This window comes from Suricata suricatta, chromosome 10, assembly GCF_006229205.1.
Source record: "Suricata suricatta isolate VVHF042 chromosome 10, meerkat_22Aug2017_6uvM2_HiC, whole genome shotgun sequence".
Taxonomy (NCBI): domain Eukaryota; kingdom Metazoa; phylum Chordata; class Mammalia; order Carnivora; family Herpestidae; genus Suricata; species Suricata suricatta.
In genome coordinates, this window is record NC_043709.1 from 91,073,513 (window position 1) to 91,079,917 (window position 6,405).

The 6,405-nt window shown below is 38.5% G+C and overlaps 1 long non-coding RNA gene across 1 annotated transcript; it reads left to right on the plus strand.

Annotated features, from left to right (window-relative positions):
* Positions 1 to 613: 613 nt before the first annotated feature.
* LOC115303977 lies at positions 614 to 4,822 on the plus strand. The gene is made up of 2 exons (XR_003914295.1): positions 614 to 652; positions 4,662 to 4,822. It is a non-coding gene; the product is annotated as an uncharacterized LOC115303977 (long non-coding RNA).
* Positions 4,823 to 6,405: the final 1,583 nt, after the last annotated feature.

The following is a 6,405-nucleotide window of genomic DNA, read 5'->3' on the forward strand; positions in this document are numbered from 1 at the left end:
AAGACTTCCTTATTTGAAAACATATTACAAAGCCACAGTCATCAAAACACTGTGGTATTGGCATAACCATAACATATAGATCAATGGAACAGAATAGAATACCCAAAAGTAAACCCATACAGCCAAATGATCAAGAAGGGTGCCATGCTACACAATGGGGGAGTCTCTTCACCAAATGGTGATGAGGAACCTGTATATCCACAGAAAAAAGTATGAAACTGAACCCTATATTTCATCAGTCATAAAAATCAACTCAAAATGAGTATCAAGACTTAAAACTCTAAAATCTTTAGAAGAAAACATAGAGGACACCTTTCATAACATTGGTCATGGTAATGATTTCTTTGATTTAACACCCAAAGCACAGGCAACAAAAACAACAATAAACAAGGGGGATTACACAGCAGGCTAAAATGCTTATGCGCGGCCTAAAGGAAACAGCCAACAAAATGAAAAAGAAACCTGCTGAATGGGAGAAAATATCTGCAAACCGTGTATCTGATAAGAGGTTAACGCTCAAAATACATAATGAACTCTTACAATTCAATACCAGAAAGAAAAAGAAAATGCAATCCCAAATAACTCAATTAAGAAATGGACAAAAGACTTGAACAGACGTTTCTCCAAAGAAGACATAACAAGTGGCCAACAGGTATGTGAAAATATACGCAATATCACTAAACACGAAGGAAATGCAAATCAGAACCACAAATGAGATATTATTTCATTCCTGTTAGTATAACCATTATAAAAAACAAACAAACAAAAACACGCCCCCGTAAATCAGGGTTTACAAGGATGTGGAGAAATTGGAAGACTTGCGTACTTTGGGTGGAAAGGTAAAATTGTGAATTTCTTATGGAAAACAGTGTGGAGACCACTCAAAAAATAAAACCCAGACCTATCACATGATCCAAAATATTTGAATTAGCATCTCAAAAAGACATTTGCACACCCTTCCATGTTTATTAAAGCATCCTGCACAATAACCAGGAGGTGGAAACAAGCTGTCAATTGATATATAAATGAATATAGAAAATGTCTAATATACATATAATGAAATATTATTCAACCATGAAAAATAAGGAAATATTGCCATATGCGACAACATGGATGAAATTTGAGGATATTATGCTAAGTTAAATAAGTTATTTACAGAAAGACAAAACGGAATGGTGGTGGCCAGGGGCTAGTTGGGGGTCGGGGTGCTGGGAAACTGCTATTAACAGGGAGAGAGTTTCAGTCATGCAAGGTGAGCCGTTCAAACTTTACATGTGGTTTTTACCACAATAAAAGTTATTCCAAGATAACTTTTATGGGAGTTCACATGCAGAATGAGAATGGAAGAAGCTGGACAAGTTGATTCTAAATTATGTGTGAAAAAATAAACATGCAATAATACCCAGAAAATATATGAAAATGAATCATTAGGCAATGAAAGTTTTCTCAGATCTTATAACATAAGTGGGTAGCTTTTTAAAAATAGACAAATCAACATAAAATAACACAAATAGAGCCACTGTGATAAATGCAAGATTTCAGTAAATTAATGGGAACATGGATTGTTAAATAAATAAATCCCATTAGAATACATGGCTGTTTATTTGCAAAATACTTTCTGCAATAATAACTTTCAGATGAATCCAAGATTTAAAGTAAAACATGAAAGAAGAAGATTGGGGGAAAATATGAATATTTTTTCAAATTGGAATGGGAGAAACCTAAGTAAAACAAAACAATATAGAAGTCATTAAACTTAGGAGCACCTGGATAACTCAGTCAGTTAAGTGTTCGGGGCTTGATTTCTGCTCAGGTCATGATCTCAGGGTTCATGAGATCAAGCCTCATGTTGGGCTCTGTGCTGACAGAGGGAAGCCTATCTGGAATTCTCTCTCTCCCTGTCTCTCTGACCCTCCCACTGTTACATGCATGTGAGTACTCGCTCCCTCTCTTTTTCTAAAAATTAAATAAATAAATAAATAAATAAATAAATAAATAAATAAATAAAATGTTTACATAATAAAAAATAATATAAAGGAAAATAAAAAACTAAGAATCCAAATAGAAAAAAAATTTTACTACAGATAAAAGATAAATATTTCCTTTCAGATAGATTGATAGGAAAGTAGAGATCAATATCTTATAATTCAGTACAAAGATCAATCATTTTATTGGAAAACAGGCAAAGCACTTAAGAAGACAATTTATAAAGATGTAAAAGTGATTGTTTTTTATTTATTTATAAAAGTAATGCTTGCTTAATTTTGAGAGAGAGAGAGACAAAGAACAAGCAGTGGAGGGGCAGAGAGACAGAGAGAGGGAGACACAGAATCCAAAGCAGGCTCTAGGCTTTGAGCTGTCAGCACAGAGCCTGACATGGGGCTCGAACTCATGAGATCATGACCTGAGCCGAAGTCTGATGCTTAACCAACTGAGCCACCCAGGTGTCCCAGAAGTGATTTTTAAACATGAAAACTTGCTGAATCTCCAGCAAAATAAAAATTTAATAATATTCTGTGTAGATGATAGTTTTAGGAAAAGTACACATAATTGCAAATTTTATGTTAGTGATTACAAGTTATTTGGAGGCTTATTTGACAATCTCTTTCCGTTAGAACCCATCCATTCTAAGAATTTACCCTAAGGATAATCTGTGCAGAAGTGTCATGCATGTGCAGACAGTTAGCAAAAGACATAAAAGTCTAAACATATCCAAAATGGCCATCAGTATGAGACTGGATAAGTGAATTAGAATTCAATCATATAAATGGAACCTATGAGGTCGATGAAAATGAACAGACATGAAGCAATATCCAAGACAAGATAGGTGAAAAAGCAAGGTAGAGTAGTCAATATAGGATGCTATCATCATGCAAAGAAAGTGATGCATACACACAAGATTTTCTCTGGAAGTATTTACAACAAACTAATAACAGGATTGACTGAGAACGGGAGGGAGGCAGAAGGCATTGGGTAGAAATGAAACTTACCTCATTCTCATATCTACTACCTTAATGTTTATCTTATGCATGAATAAACATGCACTTGATACACATGAATAACCAAGTAGTCCAATTTAAATTGAAATTGACCAATGAGTGGGAACAAATTCAGAACTAGCTCAATGGATTTAAAAGTTTTCCAATGCAATTGGTCTTCAAGTTCATGAAATCTTCATTCACCACAGCAGGTGGCAGTGTTATACATGAAAAGAGCTGGAAATAGCGCCTTAGGACTTCTGGCCAGAAAGAGAATGGTTTGTCCATGTTTGAAATACGCTTAGACTTAATACTTGGTTTTTAGAATTTTGTGCTGCAAGGGACCTTAGCAATTATTTAATCCAATATCCTTGCTTTATTCTCAAACACTGAGGTCAAGAAGATGTCTAGCAGGTCCTGTGCAACAGAGCCATACAGAACCCAAGCTTCCTGATTGTTTTACCATAAGGACATGGTGTGACTGATGATCACAATCGGTTTCTGATTCTTGTTTTAAATTTTTTTTTTACTTAAAAAATTTTTTTTAATGTTTTTTATTTATTTTTTGAGAGACAGAGACAGTACAAGCAGGGGAGGGTCAGAGGAAGAGGGAGATACAGAATCCAAAGCAGCCTCCAGGCTCTGAGCTAGCTGTCAACAGACAGCCCAACATGGAGCTCAAACTCACGAACCGTGAGATCATGACCTGAGCTGAAGCCTGACACTTAACCGACTGAGCCACACAGGCGCCCCTGATTCTTGTGTTAAACTTCAGTTTACACCAGTCTGGCTCTGCCATTGAAAAAAAGTCAAATAACTCATTTTGAGTTGCAGAAAGCACTGTGCTGTGTCCTATATAAATAAGCCTTTCCCTCTGGCCTTTTATAAAATACATCTGACCTTTTAAAAAAATAATTCAATGTCATATTTGCTTTGTTCTCATAATATGATTTGTGCTATTCAGTCTTATGTGATTGGTTTTCATCTTGTGCCAATTATTAGTCGTATTGATTAGTCTTGTCTACATGTGTTTTCCCTTCACTTCTTTAGTTCTTGAAAAAATACTCTGCCTCCTTTTCTCAGCGTATTGTGATCCTTGGTTTGCTCATGGTGCAAAGAAAAAAACTAAAGGTCAGCTGTACCGTCTCAATTGTTTAGTAACAACTGTGTATATTTGCCCACGGTGGGGCACTCCAGAAGAGCATTTTTTCCTTACATACTGTTTTCCACTCTGACTGTAATGCTCCTGAGCTCTAGAATGGAGGTTGCTGCCTAATCACCAGTACCACCAACCCCAACTTCTACCCATTGATGGGAACAAATAGAAAAGAGGTGAAGGATAAGTGAAGGCCATGGCCTCCACCTGCTGAGACAAGGCTCTCTCCCTCCCTGGTCCCCTCTACTCCAGTCAGAGGAGGCAGATGAGGACTACAGACAGAGGGTGGCGTGTGAGCCAATGGCAAGAGGTCCACCCCGGGAGTAATGGTGCCTGTTTGGCCCAATATTTCCTGGAACTGCCTCAGTCTAACACTTACCTTCCCAACTCTTTGACATTCTGTGCGATTTGACCAGCATGTAACTGGCTTAGGTCTGAAGTTGTGAGGCATGTCCATTTTATCAGTCTAAGAGTCACAATACATGAATGGTAACCCCTGTTCCCACAATTATTACATATGTTTTTAGGACAAATGGACCCAGCAAAATCAGTCACGTGGATGGTAACAAGAATTCTCTAATTCCTAACATGTACGACGTAGGCCTGGATGACATCAGTATTTTCAAAGTGATACAAATGTAAGAATCACCTGGAACCCTTCTTGAAAATAAAAGATGTTGAGATATCACCCTTGGAGACTTTCCTTCAGAAAATCTAGAATGCGGCCCAAACTTTATGTTTTTTTAACAAGACTCCTCAATGGTTTTTATTATCAGGAACATGTCAGAACAGTTCAAAAAATCCTCCAAACCGTTAAATGCGATGATACCTTCCTCCTGAGATTGTTCTCCTTTGTCTGTTGTGTTCTTCTACTTGACATTGTCCTTCCTCGCCTTTGCAGGTTTTACACATACACAGGCTTATTTCCCAACTCCAAGTAACAATCGCTGGTTTCTGTTCTTTGGTACTGTGACCTTCTGGATAGTTCCCATTTGGCCCTTCACCTCCACTCTCCACCCTTCTCTACCTGATCCCTGTTGTTGGAATGAACTTTAGACAGTGTCAGTGGGCTCCTTTGTCTTTTGACTTCCAACGGGGTTTATCCAATGGGAGGCATCAGCAGGTGAGTAGAGAATGGGAGAAGAATAACATTGGGTTATTTTTCAGCCTCACCCCATCTCCCTCCTGATTACTTACAGGATCCCTATAAGGTAGCTGTGTCCTTTTACAGTCCCCTCAGAGGCCTTTCTTAGAGAGAAGACCTACCGGGATCCCTTCAGGCCGCGGGTTGGAAATGTAACTCCAACACTGTAGCCAGCCCCAATCCTACCTTTTGTAGATACTCCTTAACCTTTCCCAAGCCTTCTTACTTTAGTCTTTATTTCTTTTTTTAAAGGAACCTCTACGCCCAATGTGGGGCTTGAACTAAAGTACTCGAGTTCAAGAGTCACATGTTCTACACACTGAGCCAGCCAGGCCCTTTCCAAGCCTTTTTAATTTTTGTTAATGTTTATTTATTTTTTAGAGAGTGAGAGAGAGAGAGAGAGAGAGAGAGGGAGAGAAGCTGTGTGAGTAGGAGAGGGGCAGAGAGAGAGGGAGACACAGAATCTGAAGCAGGCTCCAGGCTCCAATGCAAGTCTTGAACTCATGAACCACAAGATCAAGAATGAGCTGAAGTCTGATGACTGAGCCACCTAGATGCTCCCCCCACCCCAAGCCATAAATAGTCCCTTTGTTAAAATTTCCTCAGTTATTCTGAGTATGGCATTTTTGCTGCAGACTTTGATGGTGTCCAAGATTTACCTTGAATCTCTTTCATATGTGCTATTTATATGAGAAGGGTTTTCTTGTTTCTTATTAGGAATAATAGAAATGGTAGTCATAGAATTCAATTTGGAGGAACAGAATTCTAGAATTTGAATGGCTTTGAATTATATCTGATCTAGCTTACCACTAAATGCTATACTTCATAAAATAGATCTGCTTCATGTAGCATGTAGCATGTAGCATGGTTTCTAAGTCCTTCTCTAGACTGGCCATTGAATATATTCTTCTGGGTGCATCCTTAAAATGTTTAGAGGGACGCCTGGGTGGCTCAGTCAGTTAAGCATCCAACTTTGGCTCAGGTCATGATCTCACAGTTCGTGGGTTCGAGCCCAGCGTCGGGCTCTGTGCTGACAGCTCAGAGCCTGGAGCCTGCTTCAGATTCTGTGTCTCCCTCTCTCTCTCTGCCTTCCCCTCACTCACTCTCTGTCTCTCTCTCTCTCTCAA